Here is a 19,388-nt window from a genome sequence, read left to right as displayed (position 1 = left end):
TATTTGCAAACCTGTAAAAGTGAAGCTTGGGTTTAATAGCAAATTCCTGTTTAAATGTATGTGAGGAGAGCAGATGTGTTATATTTATTAAACCATCTATTATATGTCAAATTCTCCACTCTATTCTTCCCATTCATTATTTTACTTAAACCACAAGATACAAGATAAGTTTAAATTTATTGCCATTTAGCTTTCAACTGTAGTGTTGGAGAAGACTCTTAGGAGTCCCTTGGACTGCAAGGAGATCCAACCAGTCCATCTTAAAGGAGATCAGTCCTGGGTGTTCATTGGAAGGACTGGTGTTGAAGCTGAAACTCCAGTACTTTGGCCACTTGATGAGAAAGAACTGACTCATTGGAAAAGACCCAGATGCTGGGAAAGATTGAGGGCAGGAGGAGAAAGGGATGACAGAGGATGAGATGGTTGGATGGCATCACCGACTCGATGGACATGAGTTTGAGCAAGCTCTGGGAGTTGGTGATGGACAGGGAGGCCTGGTGTGCTGCAGTCCATGGGGTTGCAAAGAGTCAGACACGACTGAGCAGCTGATGTTTTATGAAAACGATAGCACGGTGAAGGTAAATAATTTCCCAAAGGTGCATAAGTGGCAGCATCATGATTTGAACAAGGATCTGAATAGACCTAGAGTGTGTGATACAGAGTAAAATAAGTCAGAAAAACAATGAGAAAGTCAATCATATATTAATGTGTGTATGCAGAATCTAGAAAAATGGTGCCAATGAACCTATCTGTGGGGCACGAATAGAGATGCAGGTGTAGGGGACAGATACGTGGCCATGGGGGTGGGCTGGTGGGGGTATGAATTGGTAGACTAGGATTGACGTATATACACCACCACGTGTAAAATAGATAGTAGTGAGAAGCTGCTGTATAACGCAGGGAGGTCAACTTGGTGCTCTGTAATGACCCAGAGGGGTGAGATAAGGTTTTGGGGAAGAAGGCCCAAGAAGGAGGAGATGTATGTATACGTATAGCTGATTTGCTTCATTGTACAACAGAAACTAACAAAACATTGTAAAGCAACTATACCCCAATCGAAAAACAACTATAAAAAATCCTATGCTTTTATCTGTCAACAAATGTACATACAGTATAATTACAGCTCCATAAAAGCTGGGTCCTTCTGTAATTATTCACTACTAGACCTTTGGTACTTGCCAGTTCCCAACATATGTGATTATAATTAATTTTTTGTGCAGGGAAAAAAGGAAGAAATGGATAGAAAATAGAGTGAAGGAAGATGGTGGGGAAGGAAGAAAAACAGAAGGTCTGTGAAAATAGTCTCGCTTCAGGTAGCTCAAGCATCACTACTATAGAATGTAAGGAATTTGTAAACTTGCTTAGTGTATAAATGTAAATAACTATTGGAAAAGCATCACTTATGTATGTATATCTGTGTGCATATGCATATATATGTATGTGTGTGTTCAGTCACTCAGTCATGTCCTACTCTTTGAGACACGTGGAGTGTAGCCCACCAGGGCCCTCTGTCCATGGAGCTTTTCAGGCAAGAATACTGCAGTGGGTTGCCATTTTCCTCCTCCAGAGGATCTTCCTGACTTAGGGATCAAACCAGCATCTCTTGCGTCTCTTGCATTATTAGGCAGATTCTTTACCAGTAGTTGCTTGAGAAAGCCCATATATATGCATGTATGTGTGAATGCTACTGCTAAGTCACTTCAGTCGTGTCCGACTCTGTGCGACCCCATAGATGGCAGCCTACCAGGCTCCCCTGTCCCTGGGATTCTCCAGGCAAGGACACTGGAGTGGGTTGCCATTTCCTTCTCCAATGCATGAAAGTGAAAAGTGAAAGGAAGTCGCTCAGTCGTATCCGACTCTTATCGACCCCATGGACTGCAGCCTACCAGGCTCCTTCGTTCATAGGATTTTCCAGGCAAGAGTGCTGGAGTGGGGTGCCAGTGCCTTCTATAATGTATATTGGATGGCATTATGCATATATAACCTTGAGTATTTGAAAATTTGCTTACCTGTGGTTACTCAAGTATATGTAGTGTCATCCATATTTTTGAAACACTCCCTGGCTAATCTCCTATGTGAAGATTAAAACCATTTGCTTTAATGATTGAGTGAATATGAAAGCAAATTAAATCAAAAATCCCTGTTTTCTTGTAGATACCATTTTGGTTTGCTATGAATCTGCTATTGGATACTTTGGTTTGAGCATTTTGTTTATTCATTTTTTTCTCCTTTATCAAAATGCTAGTTAGATTTTAATGAAAGAAACTGAAAATTGACTTTTAAGTAAAGGATTTACTTCAAAGAAGCAATTCAAGACAAAAAGGAAATTTTTTTTGGACACAACTGAATTTTGACAAGGTCAAAATTTTGACCTTTGACAAGGTTTTCACAGGTCATAATGATATAAGTAATGAAGAAAGCAATAGTTCTTTTAAAATATACAGACTCATTTGAAACAATCCTAAGCTGTCATATATGTTTTTGGCAAGCACATTTTTCCATATAAATTTTCCTGATACTTTTTTTTGAAAAACATGTTGCAACTAGTCTGTAAATAATTTTGTCTAAGTTATTTTGAGAAAAATATAGATGAGGCAATCTGAGAGCTGCAAGCTTGAAAAATTGTCTTTTTGGCAACATTGATTAAATTTTCAAACTTCGAAGTTAACTTTTAGAGTTTATATTTTACCTTTAAAGGCAATTGCATAAAACTTTTATTATGATAAATATTCAACATACATTTTAGAGCATTTAAAAATTTTGTGGAGTCAAGAGCAGGTGGAAAAAAATACATTTTAAGCCCAAGAGAAAAGTAATATTAAGAACACCATTTGTTGAGTCAGGCTAACATGGATTCAAGCCCTTGCTCTGCCACTTACTAAGTAGTGTTCCTTTCTTTGACAAGTTGCTTAGCCTCTTTTATTTCTTAATTCTATTCAGTCCCTGGTAGCTCAGCTGGTAAAGAACCCACCTGCAATTCAGGAGACCACAGTTCAATTCCTAGATTGGGAAAGTCCTCTGGAGAAGGGATAGGCTACCCACTCTAGTATTCTTGGGCTTCCCTTGAAGCTCAGCTGGTAAAGAACCCACCTGAAATGCAAGAGACCTGGGTTTGATCCCTTGGTTGGGAAGATCCCCTGGAGAAGGAAATGGCTACTCACTGCAGTATTCTGGCCTGGAGAATTCCATGGGCTTTATAGTCCACGGCGTTGCAAAGAGTCGGACATGACTGAGAACTTTCACATTCATTCAGTCCCTAAAATACTAAGAGAATGTATACTTTACATGTATTGGATCTTAATGAGATTGTGATGAAAAGATCATTATCAAAGAGTAATCATCACAAATTGGTGATAAAATTGATCCTATTATGATAAACACAATATATAAACTTTAGAGTGAAGTGACATGATTCTTTATCATGAACATTAATGTTAGTATAATTTTCTGTAACAGTGGTTCATCGTCTTCAGGTCTTCAGGCTATACATTAATAGTTCTTGGAAGATTATGAAAACAGACTTTTGAATATTATGAGAACTCTTTCCTCTGTTTATAAAACAGGCTTAAGCATTCAGCTTTTTATGATAAGCAAGTTAATTATTATTATTTAATATTCTGCTGCACTGGGTCTTTCTTGCTTTGTGTAGACTTTCCCTCACTGTATGAGTGGGGACTAGTCTTCATTGTGGTGCACAAGCTTCTCATTGTGGTCACTTCTCATATTGTGGAGCACAGTGTGGCATACAGGCTCAATAGTTGTGGCACATGGGCTTAGTTGTTCTAGGGCATTTGAAATCCTCCCAGATCAGGGATAGAGCCCATGTTCCGTGCATCAGCAGGTAGATTCTTTTCTACTGTGTCACCAGAAAAGTCCAAGAAAGTTCAGTTTTGTAACTCTCTGTCTGTATTGTTATCTTTCCTTCTCTTTCTGAGCAATATGTACTAGTGCCCTGTGTGTCTAAAGTACCTGGGTCAATAATTTCGACTCCCTAATTGTTTCTTATTCAAATGTGTAGCCTGTGATTTCACTGTGAATTTAATCAAAGCTGAATCAAGGTTATTTGTACCACTTAATAATGTTACTCAATAATTCTAAGATCTCAAAATATTTATATTCCTCAAACCCTTTGATTCTTCCTTTCATAGTTAGTGGCTGCTGCTGTGGTTTAGTTGCTCAGTTGTGTCTGACTTTTTGCGACCCCATGCACTGCAGCCTGCCAAGCTCTTCTGTCCATGGGATGTCCCAAGCAAGAATATTAGAGTGGGTTGCCATTTCCTTCTCCAGGGGATCTTCCTGACCCAGGGATTGAACCTGAGTCTCTTGCATTAGCAGGCAGATTCTTTACCACTGAGCCACCTAGGAAGCCCATATTTAGTGGCAGACTATCACATATGTCTGCATATCCAGAGCTGTTGACTATAAAATACTGTCCCATTTCAACAGCCTATGTGATACATGCTGCTACAAATTGAGGAGAAAGAGAGGAGGACAAGGAATCACCAGACCAAAGAGCTGACGTTGATAGTTGGAAAAGCATCATGCCATGTGACCCCATGGACTGTAGCCTGCTAGGCGCCTCTGTCCGTGGAATTGTCCAGGCAAGAATACTGGAGTAGGTTACCATATCCTTCTCCAGGAGATCTTCCTGACCCAGGGTTCAAAACTGGGTCACCTGCATTGCAGGCAGATTCCTTACCATCTGAGCCACTAGGAAGGCAGGGAGGGGGCATAATCAATAAGGATTATGAGTAAGGATTCTTATTCATAACTTATTCAATCCTTAACTGAATAAGGATTCCATTATGAATATGACTAGAGGTCTGCTTTATTACACCATGCATATACTGTGTCAATACTGAATTATACACTTCAAAATCTGTTATGAGGGGAGAGCTCATGTTAAGTGTTCTTATCACAATAAAATTTATAAAAAAATCAAGTTATAACAAAGAAATAATAGAGCATTTTTTAATTGGATAGAGTAGCTACAAAAATGAAAATTTTTTAAAATGGGTAGAGGTGGAGGGAAAAAAAATGAGAGAGAACACAGTCAAAGCTTACATTAATTTGACCAGAGCTGTCATGAAAAGCAGGACATGAATGAGGATAAAATGCATTCTTAATTGTTAAACATCAATGTAGCACAAATCTAGGGCAATGCTGTTAATTCCATTCAGTGATGCTTTTCAGCCATTAAGAGATTTTGTTTGAAGGCCTCTCTTTAGAAGACTGAGTTGTTTTGTTTTTGTAAATTATTAAATCTGTAGTTTTCCATTTATTTCTAATGTGTAGCTATATATAGAATTCTACTCTAATCCCTTGCCTAATTACCTGGAGTGGATGGTCAAGTAGTTCCATTTCATTTAGAAAGCTTCGATTCCTTTGCCTCTCATGTTTCATCTAAAGTGATCCTCTTAATAGCATAAGGTTTGCTTTTAAGGTTTGCTTTTAAAATTCTGTAAACAGGTTATGGAAGGAGAAATAGACAGATTTAAGAAGCATATTTTCTTTCTCTCCTTTTTTTTAATGTTTCTTTAAGTGCATTTTGTTAACATACATGTGCCTTCTAACATTAATAAATTTGTTTAACTTTTAATCTTTTCACCTTTCATTAACTTTGGTACTTAGATTTTAAAGGATATTTTTCCTTTATTTTCTCTTACTTTTTACTTGTATTTACCTAAAAAAACCACATGAGGAACTTTATTTATATCACTTGTATTACTTAATCAAAGCAACAGAAATGAGACCCTGAGCTGAAAGGCAACAATGACTAAAATGAACATCAAAATAAAACATGTGTTTTAAAGGAAGAAGAACCCTTGTCTTGGCATTGAGATATCTGAGTATATTCTCGTGTTGGTTTCTATGGCCTTAATTCAGTGTTGGCTATGTGCTTTAATTAAATCATGTTACTTTTCTGGTCGCTCCTGGTCACTTCGAGGTTCTAAAATTGACTTTAAATTGTTTCCCCTTTTTATTGGGTGGCCACTTCAAGAAACATTTTAGGGAACCAAAAAATGTAAAGACTGGTTGAGAGGTAAAATCAATATATGGAAACAGGGCTTGTAAAAATAAATTGAAAAATATTAGCAAATAAATGATGTACATTTTAGTGCATGTTAAGATAACCTTATTATATAAGGTGACACTCAGGATGGGTAAGTGGCAGTTCCTCTGAGTAAGAAGGCCTTGGGATTCTATTCAGACTCCATCAATCAGTTACAGGTCACCAAATATCTGTGGGCCTTGATTTTCATCCCTCGCATGAGGAGATTAGAGTAAATGATCAAACTTGTTTTTCTGCTTTTGGCAGAAGTCCAAGATACAATCTTAATTAAATCAGCATCAAGAAAACCAAAAGGAAAGTTCTGCCCTAGTTGAACATGTTTGGGAAATCAAAGATTAACTCCTTGGATATATTTCTTTCAGTTTTTTAATGAGCACTGTGTCAAGTCCTGGGAATTCAGAAATAAAGCCTAGAAAGCAAGCTCCAGATAGAGAAATATACAGAACCCAGGGATCGAACCCAAGTATCTTGCCTTGCAGGCAGATTCTTTACCATCTGAGCTACCAGGGAAGCCCAAAAATACTGGAGTGGGTAGCCTATCCCTTTTTCAGAGGATCTTCCTGACTCAGGAATCAAACTGGGGTCTCTTGCATTGAAGGCGAATTCTTTACCAGCTGAGCTACCAGAGAAGCCCAATAATTATTTCTAGTTTTTCTTTTTTTTTTTTTGGCTACACCAGGTCTTAGTTTGTGGCACACAAGATCTTTAGCTGCAGCATGTGGGGTCTAGTTCCCTGACCAGGGATTGAACCCTGGCTCCCTGCATTGGAAGCTTGGAATCTTAGTCAATGGACCACAAGAGAAGTCTGGATATATTTCTTGCAGGCTTTTTATGAGCACTATATGTCAAGCACTATTTCTGGGATTCAGAAATAGATCCCAGAAAGCAAGGTCCAGATAGAGAAATATGCAGAATTGACTGTAGTGTCATAAGATCATTGCTGCTGCTGCTAAGTCATTTCAGTCGTGTCCGACTCTGTGTGACCCCATAGACGGCAACCCATCAGGCTCCCCCGTCCCTGGGATTCTCCAGGCAAGAACACTGGAGTGGGTTGCCATTTCCTTCTCCAATGCATGAAAGTGAAAAGTGAAAGTGAAGTCGCTCAGTCGTGTCTGACCCTCAGCAACCCCATGGACTGCAGCCTACCAGGCTCCTCTGCCCATGGAATTTTCCAGGCAAGAGTACTGGAGTGGGGTGCCATTACTACCATAGAAATGTAAGCAAAGTGCCTTTGAAACATACAGAAAAGAGAAGAAGGCACCCATTTAGCTTGAGGTTTCACATAATAAGTACTTGATGTGTGAGCATGAGTTTATCAAGAGGAAGATTTGAGATGAGAGCGTGAAGGTCCAAGATTTGCATGTTCTGAGGCGAGGAAGCTTGTTTGGGAAACGTATTATTTCTGTGTGATTGGAACATCAACATTAGGATAAAAATCATGAGGGCCCTTTGAATATACCATTTTATAGTATTTAGCTCTACCTTGTATAAATGAGGATATTTTGAAGATGTTTAAACAGAAAAGTGTTTGGGCACCCAGCTCTAGTGTATATAGAAGTGGTTGAAGGATGTTGAGACTTGGAGCAGAACTTAATGGCTGTTGCAATCATTCAGGTGGGGGGTTAACAGAATAGGGATGTGAACTGAGACAAAAGTTGTGAAAGGACCATTTCAAAGGTTCTATAGTATTTGGCAGTTGTATGAATCAGGATGGTTTAGGTTTTGCTGGAATAATGAGTACGTTTCAAATATTAGGGCTTAAAACAACAAAAGTGTATTTCCCACTGAATATACATAACCAATCCGAGTAGGATTTTAGAGGGAGGTATTCAGAAATTCTTTGCTCATCATAGTCATTCAGGGACTTCAGTTGACTGGTTCCATAGTCCCCACATCAGGTTTAAATGAACAGGGCACACTGTGTGTAAAAGCTGTAACCTAGAAATGACCCACTTCACTTCTGTATACAGTACATCCTGTTAGCCATTCAACTCATTTGTGCTGTGCTAAGCCGCTTCAGTCTTGTCCAACTCTTTGCAACCCTATTGACTATAGCCCGCCAGGCTTCTTTCTCCATGTGGCTTTCCAGGTAAGAATCATGGAGTGGGTTGCCACTTCCTTCTCCAGGGGATCTTGCCCACTCAGAGATCAAACCTGCGTCTCTTACTTCTCCAGGATTGGCAAGCAGGTTCTTTACCACTAGCCCCACCTGGGAAGTCCCATTGTTATGATGAACTTCAAGGGAGTATCAGAGTGCAATCCTATAGGGCTCTGAAAATGAGAACCAGAATTAGAGGAACAATTCTAATAACTAATTCTAATAGCAAATAATTGGATTTGGAGGAAACAGAATGAGAGAAGTTAGGACAACTTAGATATTTTTAGCTTGGACTTTTATTTCTGCAGGCTGGTCTTTATTCTTTGTGTGACAAATTTTACTTCTCTGTATTCCCTCTTTTTCCAGGAAGCTCTCCTTTACCATGACTAAATAGGGGCCAGGGTTTCCCTGGTGGCACAGACAGTAAGGAATTCACTGCAATGATCCCCAAGTTGGGAAGATTCCCTGCAGGAGGGCATAGAAACACACTCCAGTATTCTTGCCTGGAGAATCTCCATGGACAGAGGAGCCTGATGGGCTGAAGTCCATGGGGTCCCAAAGAGTCAGACATGACTAAGCAACTAAGCACATCACAGATAGGGGAACCAAGGTTAGATGTCTTCATTGGTATGCTGACACGTGTTTAATAATTGGCTATCTTTTTGGCAGGGGGATGTTTGGTGGTATATTTGTTGAATTCCCTGGTATAGATACTCCCACCATGGCAAACCTCAAGTTATCAATGTGATGCTGACACATAAAGTTGGTAAGAAATGCCCAGCAGGATGCCATTATATGCCTTTTCCACCATATGTGTGCAACAGAAATAAATAAACTCAAATGTATAGATAATTGTTGCTGTTGCTCAGTTACTCAGTCCTGTTCTAGTCTTTGCGACCCCATGGGCAGCAGCATGCCAGGCTTCCCTGTCCTTCATCATCTCCTGGAGCTTGCTCAAACTCATGTCCATTGAGTCAGTGATGTCATCCAACTATTCCATCCTCTGTTGTCCCCTTCTCCTCCTGCTTTCAGTCTTTTCCAGTGTCAGGGTCTTTTCCGATGAGTCTGCTCCTCGAATCAGGTGGCCAAAGTAATGGAGTTTCAGCTTCAGCATCAGTCCTTCCAATGAATATTCAGGGTTGATTTTCTTTAGGATTGCCTTGTTTGATCTCCTTGCTGTCCAAGGGACTCTCAAGAGTCTTCTCCAGCACCACAGTTTGAAAGCATCAATTCTTTGGCACACAGCCTTGTTTATGGTCCAACTCTGACATCTATATATGACTACGGTAACAAACATAGCTTTGAGCATACAGATGTTTGTCGAAAAGTAATGTCTCTGCTTTTAAATATGCTGTCTATGGTCATAGCTTTTATTCTAAAGGAGCAAATGTCTTTTAATTTCATGGCTGCAGTTACCATCTGCAGTGATTTTGGAGCCCAAGAAAATAAAGGTTGTCACTGTTTCCATTGTTTCCCCATCCATTTGCCATGAAGTGATGGGACCAGATGCCATGATCTTTGTTTTTTGAATGTTGAGTTTTAAGCCAGCTTTTTCACTCTTCTCTTTCAGTTTCATCAAGAGACTCTTTAATTCCTCTTGCTTTCTGCCATAAGAGTGATGTCATCTGCATATCTGAGGTTATCGATATTTCTCCTCACAGTCTTGATTCAAGCTTTTCTTTCATCCAGCTGAGCATTTCACATGATATACTCTGCTTGTAAGTTAAATAAGCCAGGTGACAATATACAGCCTTGACATACCCCTTTCCCAACTTAGAACCAGTCCACTGTTCCTTCTCTGGTTCTAATTGTTGCTTCTTGATCTGCATACAGGTATCACGGGAGGCAGGTCAGGTGGTCTGGAATTCCCGTCTCTTGAAGAATTTTCCACAGTTTGTTGTGATCTACATAGTCAAAGGCTTTAGTGTAGTCAGTGAAGCAGAAGTAGATTTTTTTTTTTCCTGAAATTCTCTAGCTTTTTCTATGATATAATGGATGTTGGCAATTTGATCTCTGGTTCCTTTGCCTTTTAAATCCATCTTGTACATCTGGAAGTTCCCAGTTCACATTCTGTTGAAGCCTATTTTGAAGGATTTTGAGCATTACTTTGTTAGCATGTGAAATGAGTCTAATTGTGTGGTAGTTTAAGCTCTTTGGCATTGCCATTCTTTGGGACTGGAGTGAAAACTGACCTTTTCCAGTTCTGTGGCCATTGCTGAGTTTTCCAAATTTGCTGGCATATTGAGTGTAGCACTTTAACAGCATCGTCTTTTAGGTTTTAAAATAGCTGAACTGGAATTCCATCACTTCTACTAGCTTTGTTCGCAGTGATGCTTCCTAAGGCCCACTTGACTTCACATTCCAGGATGTCTGGCTCTAGGTGAGTGATCACACCATCATGGTTATCCAGGTCATTAAGATCTCTTATGGATAGTTCTTCTGTGTATTGTTGCCACCTCTTCTTAATATCTTTTCTTCTGTTAGGTCCATATCATTTCTGTCCTTTATTGTGCTCATCTTTGTATGAAATATCCTCTTGGTATCTCTACTTTTCTTGAAGTGATCGCTAGTCTTTCCCAGTCTGTTGTTTTCCTCTATTTCTTTGCTTTCACTTAAAAAGTCTTTCTTATCTCCCCTCAATATTCTCTGGAACTCTGCATTCAGATGCAGATATTGTTGTTGCTTAGTTGCTACGTCCTGTCAGACTCTTTGTGACCCCATGGACCTCAGCATGCCTGAGGCTTCCCTGTCCTTCACTATCTCCCAGAGTTTGCTCAAACTCATGTGAAACTGAGTCAGTGATGCTATCCAACCATCTCATTCTCTTTCACTTTCAGTGATATATTGCTATTAATAATGAAATAAACAGGAAGTTATAGAGTTTCGAGTATTTATTACCTCTGCTTTAACTCTAATTGTAACTTTGCCTAAATTGGTTTTTAATAACGGTTGTACTCAGTGACTGGATTTCAAAAATTTTGAAAACTTTGTGGTTGGCTGTTGCAAGTGCTCGCAGCCTGGCTACAGCACATTCCTGCAGCTTTTTCTTCTGCACTCACATGACGTTCCTTACTTGTTCGATTATTGCTTTTATCAGCTTTATTTTAATTATTCATCTACCCTTCTGTCTTCTACACTGGACAGTGATCTCCTCGAGGCAAAGTGTCTTGTCCCACCGTGGAAGGCTTTAGTGCTTGACATGGTACTTGGAACACAGAATAAAGTCAGTAAATACTAGTTGAGATAATGAATACACGAAAACATGTTTTTCATGAAGTAAGCAAATCAGTGGTTGCTTTTTTTCCACTGACCCCTATTTGCAGGGGCCAAGTCATTTCATTTTATTAAGAAAGAGCCACTCCACACATTGCTCTTATGTTAAGCACCCCCTGCCTGCAAATCCTCAACTGTTGAAACGAAATATCTTTGAGCCTGGATTTGCTCCTTGGGTGAGTGTCAATTTCTTTTGAAAATATCTCAAGGTGAATGTATGTCCAAGACTGTAGCTTTAGAAAATTCTGTTGTTCTTTTTGGAGTTTTATTATTAATTTTCCTGTGTAAATAATCTATATATAATCATTTCAATTTTATTTTGGTCTCCCAAAGGAGATGTTATTCAAAACAGTAGTTCTGTATTATGCTCTGTTCATATCCTTTTAACCTGGCACATTATTGGTCACATCAGAGTGACTAAAACTATTTAAGATTTGACTGTTTCTATGCCAGGTGAAATAAATCTAACATTACTTTCTGAAGCCGCTTATTTATCTTCTATAGTTTCCATGTAATGAGTTAGGTACATCTTTATTATAGGAATGCCATTGCATTCTACTTTGAGTTTAGTAGGTGAAAATCTCACTGCACTGTGATTTTGTTTGTACCTTGATTCACTCAGTATCTTGTCACTGACTTAAAGTCATCTTCCCAGTATACATTGAGCTGAACTAGCCCTGCAAGCGCAGCAGACCACTTCAGCTAAGAGCAAGAGTGCACAGCATGACAAATTGCAGATACTTGCTCTAGCTGGATTATTAGACTCCTTATCTAAATTGTTTACATGTCAAGTTTCTCTGATAGCCCAGAATAATTTGGATAAATGAACCTCCCAGCCAGTAACTGCATTTCCCTAACAGTATTTTAGCGAATGTACATAAAAGGTAATAATTGCTTCCACCAGCTCTCTGTCCTGCAGCATGTCACAGCCCCGGGTTCTGATAGTGTCTGACACTTATTGTTTAAGTCATATATTTCTAAAAGCAGAGGCCTCTGCAAGGTCTTCTCCCAAATGCTACTGTCTCGAGCTGCAAGGAGTCAAAAACCAGATTATGTCTGTAACTTTCCATGGATGTCATACACATTTATGGGAAAGTCCAGATGTTTGGCTTCAGGAATGATCAAATGGACAGTATGAAATATAATCTCTAGACCCTGCGGGGTGGGGAGGGGAGGGCGCTTTCAACCTCGCTTTTCCTCTCAAGACATGGCCACACCTGCCGAGAGGCTGTCCTGCCCTTTCCCGGATAAGAGTCTGTTCTCTTGAGTGTTCGCTGAAATCCATGGGTATTCATGAGCAGGTGTTGTCTGAGGCAGACGGGGACAGGAAGGGAAGACAGTATGCTGTAGTTCTTTATCAAAAGAATAAAAAGAAAAATCATTGTCTTACAGGTTTGTAAAAATTTATAAAAATTGACCTTATTATTCCCCATCAGCAGGCATTGGTTTCAGATTCCTGCCATGTAAAATTCAGCCACATTATAAGTTAAAACCCGTAGTTGTGTCTCCAAAGATGCCCCAACAGAATGCTTCCATGTGCCAGTGTATGTATATGTGTGGCAGGGATTGGGATGGAGGTTGAGGGAGTGTTTATATTAATAGGTTTGTGAAATCCTGTATATCATTTAACCCTTTAAAAAAGTTGGTAACGCATATTAATATATTTTAGAGTCTCTGAGAAATCCTCCAGGAAAAACGGTGTGTATTTATTCAATCTATTACTTCCCAAACAGGGTCCACTCAGGGAACAAAAATTACCCAGTAATTCACACTAAGGAATTTGATTATTCATGATAGCAAGATTGTAGTAAAAATCAGGCTGGCTTCTAAAAAATAAGGAAAGCTCCAAAGACTGTGTGCATTGCAGACATAAGGAACTGCAGTGGCCCTGGGGATAAAAGTATTCACAGTAAGCCTCCTCCTCCTCCTCAAGGCTGAGATCTAGATTGCACTGGGGGGGTTGTGGAGCTGTTGAAAGTTAACCATTTTCTATGAAAGCATATTATCTTTAATATCAATATAGTTTTTTCCTATTTTTGGTTAAATGAAATCACATAGAATAGAAATAGAAGAGCAATGTTTTAGAATAGAGTATTTGGGGATAGGTTTTAGACTTTTTGTTTTAAGTTCATTTTTCCCGTTGACTATCATATGATATGAATCCTGGTAATACTAAGTCAGAGCAGACAGCGATAGATGGACTATAACTTTTTAACACTGATGTCCTCCTTCCCTTGATGCCACCTTAAGAGGTGAATATATTGAGGAAACAATGTTGCAAGGGAACAAGGGGAGTAGGGGAAGGTACTTGTTTTTAGGGATGAACTCTGGGAGGCGCCCATTGAATGGCAGGATATTGCCAAGCTCTGAATTTAGTTGCAGATCTGGGCTAACTCTTGCCTGCTATGAAATAGGTACATTGACTTTGGGCAAGATTAAATATTTTACAGCTACTGTGAGGGATAAATTTTAAAAAGCAGACCTTCAGAGTAGCCAGAAAGAACACAATAGGTAATAATCAATATTGTTTCTCTTCCTTCTTACTTCTCTGGAAATAAATTTACTAATTAAGGAAAGACAAAACAGTTAGTATGTTTTGAACTATGCTTAAAAATATGAAACTATTATTTGAATAAGTTTCATAGTATTTTCCCTGTTGTACATCATTTCATCCTAGAATGTGGCACTGGAAAGGTCTTCAAGTGTAATTTAATTTAGTATCTAATAAATGGAGTTCAGTTGAAGTAGATTATTTATCTTTCCCTCATATACTGTATACATTTTGCATATGCCACAAAATGGAAAACCAAGAAGTAACTGACAAGCTTATGTTGTAACTAAGAACTAAGCCAGGTTTATAAAACCAAGGTTATTCAATTAAATTATGTGTGTGTGTGTGTGTGTGTGTGTATATATATATATGTATATATTTACACATGAGTGTGAGTATATAACATATATATATATAATTGGAATTATTGGAATACAGTTGACCTGAACAACACGGGTTTGAACTGTATATGTCCACTTATATGTGATTTTGTTTTTAATAGTAAATACTACAGTACTGTAGATCCAAGATTATTTGGATCTTCAAATGTGGAACTGGATACAGGGGAACTACAGATATGGAGGGCTGACTATAAATTATATGTGGAATTTTGATTGCATGGAGCCTCACACCACTAACCCCTACATTGTTTAAGGGTCAACTCTCTATATAAGAAATAAAGAATACTGGTTAACTCTTGATTCTTGAGTTTCTCATTAAGTGCTGGGGTCTGTCCTGCCTCTGAAGTGTGCCAGTACAGGGCTGTCTTATCTTTCTGGGTTTTGTGTTAATGCTTTGACAAGATAAAATGATAATATTGTGATTGTATTGTATCACATAATAAAGTTGATCATGATTTATGCCCTGGATATCAGAAGACTATGCAAAGCATTGCTAGTTACAGACTTGTTCCCATAAAGACCTGATAGTTGTTTACACCTTTGAATATTAACTATAAGTAAATGTATACACTTTTTTTTTTAACATTTAGGATGTCATGGATGAAGGACTGGTATGGTGACCAAAAATGTTGTGGTTCAAGAATAACATAGAGATGAGAATGAACATGGTATTTGTGGCACATTATTTTTGCCCTAAATCCTTTGAACTTTCTAGCCTACCTAGAATGCAATGTGGTTAAAAATAAACTATTCTTCATATCTATGTTTTACATCCAACTCTTTTCCCTCCCCTTCCTCTGCTTCTTCCCTCATCCTCCATGATGCTGAAAGTATATTTTTAAGTCTAAACATACAGACAGAGATCTGGAACTTCTCTGATAAATAGTAGCTCTGTATGTGTGGTATGTACCTTCTCTTAACATGTGCAGGAGGCTAGCTTATACTAGAAAGATTTATAACAAATAATATTGCCTCACAGTAGGGCAGTCTAAGCAATAATGGGGGGTTCAATCACAAGTTTGTCTGACATCAGGATATATTCCTAAACTGAGTAGGAAAAAGGCCCAGGTGACATATGTGATTCCTTCCACTTACAAGGTTGTGATTCTGAACAGATGCTAATTTCAAAGCAAATTAGAATCAAAACACAATTTTAGTGCGCAGGTAACTAGACAAAGTTCTCCAGCTGTTCTATATATCTCTTTGCCCATAGGGTTGGTTATCCTAATATTTTAATTTTTTATTTCTTCCTTCATGCACAAACTTATTTTCTTTGAGGCATCTTAATATTTCCAAGACTCACAGCCTTCCTTGCAAAGACTGTAGGCGTTATTAGTAAGTATCCTATCTTGTCACTGTTGTGTTAGGGCTCCACCTGAACCAGTCTAAAAAAGCTACTTCATGTTGTTTAGTCACTAAGTCTTGTTTGACTCTTGTAACCCATGGACTATAGGCAGCCAGGGTCCTCTGTCCATGAAAGAGATTTTCCAGGCAAGAGTACTAGAGTGGGTTGCCTTTTCCTTCTCCAGGGCAGGGTCTTCCCAGTCTAGGGATTGAACCTGGATCCTCCTGCATTGCAGATGGATTCTTTACTATTTGAGCCACCTGGGAGGCACCTGAGCACTCAGGGCATGTCAGCTGTGTGCCAGCACTGTGCTACAGCGGCCATAAAGATAAACACAAGACAGAATTCTTTCCTTTAAGAAGTTCACTGTCAGAGAAAAAGATTTTAAGTGGGCAGATGATAATACTCATTGGCAAATGCCAATGAAGAGTTAAAAGATCAATGTGGTTAGGAGCTAGGACTTAGATTTGAATCCACTTCCTCAATTTAATACCTGAGTGATCTTCAGTAAGGCATCTCTTTTTTCATTTTGAAATAATCTTATGTCCATATTATAAGACTGGATATTTTTGGCATTTGCTTCCAGTAAAGATGGAGTAACAGGGACTATATTTACCTCCCAACTGAAACAAGTGATAAACAAGTTAGACCATAAAATAACTGTTTGCAAAAGAGGGCATCAGACTATAGAGGGAAGTGATCCTGGGAGATAGAAAGTAAACTAGCAATGTCTGACTCATGCTGGGTTTTCTGAAACAATTTTATCAGCAAACCTTACATTGTATCTAATTTATGATTTATTAAACTTTAATACATTAAATACTTTTCAAACAGCATTTAACTTTTAGAATGTACCACTATTATGCATAGATGTTTATGTATTAGCAGTATATTGTATTCAAATGGAAGTAGAAAATTTTAGTGTGTGAAATACATGTATTACAGAATGGTAGCCTACACAAAAGCCACATCTTGAACATTTATTTTATTTCATAATGAAATAAAACATGTTTATTTTATAAATAAAACTGCTGCTGCTGCTAAGTCGCTCCAGTCATGTCTGACTCTGTGTGACCCCGTAGATGGCAGCCCACCAGACTCCCCTGTCCCTGGGATTCTCCAGGCAGAATACTGGAGTGGGTTGCCATTTCCTTCTCCAATGCGTGAAAGTGAAGTCGCTCAGTTGTGTTCAACTCAGCGATGCCATGGACTGCAGCCCACCAGGCTCCTCCATCCATGGGATTTTCCAGGCAAGAGTACTGGTTGCTGCTGCTGCTAAGTCGCTTCAGTCGTGTCCGACTCTGTGCAACCCCAGAGACAGCAGCCCACCAGGCTCTCCCGTCCCTGGGATTCTCCAGGCAAGAACCCTGGAGTGGGTTGCCAGTTCCTTCTCCAATGCATGAAAGTGAAAAGTGAAAGTAAAGTCGCTCAGTCGTGTCTGACTCCCAGTGACCCCATGGACTGCAGCCCACCAGGCTCCCCCATCCATGGAATTTTCCAGGCAGAATACTGGAGTGGGTTGCCATTTCCTTCTCCAATGCGTGAAAGTGAAGTCGCTCAGTTGTGTTCAACTCAGCGATGCCATGGACTGCAGCCCACCAGGCTCCTCCATCCATGGGATTTTCCAGGCAAGAGTACTGGTTGCTGCTGCTGCTAAGTCACTTCAGTCGTGTCCGACTCTGTGCAGCCCCAGAGACAGCAGCCCACCAGGCTCTCCCGTCCCTGGGATTCTCCAGGCAAGAACCCTGGAGTGGGTTGCCAGTTCCTTCTCCAATGCATGAAAGTGAAAAGTGAAAGTAAAGTCGCTCAGTCGTGTCTGACTCCCAGTGACCCCATGGACTGCAGCCCACCAGGCTCCCCCATCCATGGAATTTTCCAGGCAAGAGTACTGGAGTGGGGTGCCATTGCCTTCTGTGATAAAACTACTGCCGTTTAAATATTTTCTTGGTTAAGATAAAAGTTTGAAAAGCCTTCTGATATCTCTTATCCTTCCAGGAAATTTTTGGTGGAATAAGCCTTAAAAATCTCTCCAATATTTATCTTTATTTGCAGCAGTATTAATGTTTATTTAATCCATTCATTTATTAAAATAATTTGTTTTTAATTAATAAGCTGTACTGTGACTTCATAGAACACAACCAAAATCTTTAATCTGCTTTAATGTGAGTGGGCATGTTGAAATCTAATCACAGAAGGCTTGAACTTTGCCTTTAAGAAATTCTAGTGGAATAATTATAAGCTTCTAACAAATTATATTCCCTAGATTAACACTAGGATCTGAAGATTTACCACAATATCTCTTCTAAGTGGTCATTGTTATATCCTTGTTCCTTTCTAATTTAGGCTAAGCATGGCATATTAAGTGCTAAAGTGTCTCTAATAATGAAATTAAAAGATTGTGTATCTAGTAAGATGCCTTGGTCAAAAGTATGTGACTAAACAAAAGGCAGTCAGGACCCTAATAATTTTTTTCCAGATATAGATTTTCAAGTGTTTGTTTATTTAAAAAGTATTTATTGAGGGCCTTATATGGATTAGGCACCTTACCAGATGCTCAGCGTATAGATGTAAGAATAGAGATAAGAGTTTGTGCACTCAGGTTCTAGAGGGGAGAGGCTAATAAATAAATAAAGAAATGCAAGAACCAAGAGTGAGTGTGTGTGTGTGTGTGTGTGTGTGTGTGGTGTCATATTGCAATAAGCCAGGAATAAAATAAGGCACAAAGGGGATAGAGAGTGTGCGGTGTGAGGAATTTTATTTTTAATAGGATGGTCTGGGAAAGCCTCATCAAAAAGTTGACTTTTAAGTAGAGATTTAAGAGATTTAAGACAATGAGATCTAGACATGTCCTTAAGAAGGAGTTCCAGGCAGAGGAAACATCAGGGGCAGAACTGTTGAGGCAAGACATGTTCATTGTGGTTTTTTGTTTGTTTATTTGTTTGTTTTAAGGAACTTCAGCTCTGTGTGAAACCAGAGTTAGCAGGTTACCAGTAAGTGAGATGAAGTTAAAGAGGAACTGGAGACAAATGGTGAGGGTAGCCTAAAGAGTCACCTTTACTCTCAATGGGATAGATAGTCATTGGAGAGACTGGAACAGAGGTGTGGAATGATATGGATTGTGTATTAAAAGGATCACTGTGAGCAGTTAACAGGCTGTAGGTATTAGGATAGATGCAGAGAAATCAGTTAAGAAGCTATTACAATAAAGAGGCCAAAAATCATGGCAATTTGGACCAAGTGGTAGGAAAGTCTTTAACTTGTAAACAGAATCCACATTATTTGCTGAAGGATTAGATGTAGAGTGCGAGGGAAAAGGTTTGATTTTATTTTTAGCTGAGCACATGGGAAAGTGATGTCATTCACAGAGATGGGAAAGACTGCAAGGTGTGAACACCTTTGCATCAAGAGATTTGGAGTTTGATTTTGATGACTTTTGAGGTGCCTGTTGCATATATAATTCGCTGTGCTAATATATGAGTCTACAGTACAGGGAAGAGACTTCGCCTTGAGATGTGTTTTTGGAAGTTGTCAACATTACTTGGGATGAGCTTACCTATAACATGAGTACACACAGAGGAGAGACGTTCTGAGACTGACTGAAGGACCACAGTGTGGGAGACTAAGAAGGTATAGCTGTTTTGAGTAGG

Source organism: Capricornis sumatraensis, chromosome 7, assembly GCF_032405125.1.
Source record: "Capricornis sumatraensis isolate serow.1 chromosome 7, serow.2, whole genome shotgun sequence".
Taxonomy (NCBI): Eukaryota; Metazoa; Chordata; class Mammalia; order Artiodactyla; family Bovidae; genus Capricornis; species Capricornis sumatraensis.
Note: the sequence above shows the minus strand (reverse complement) of the source record.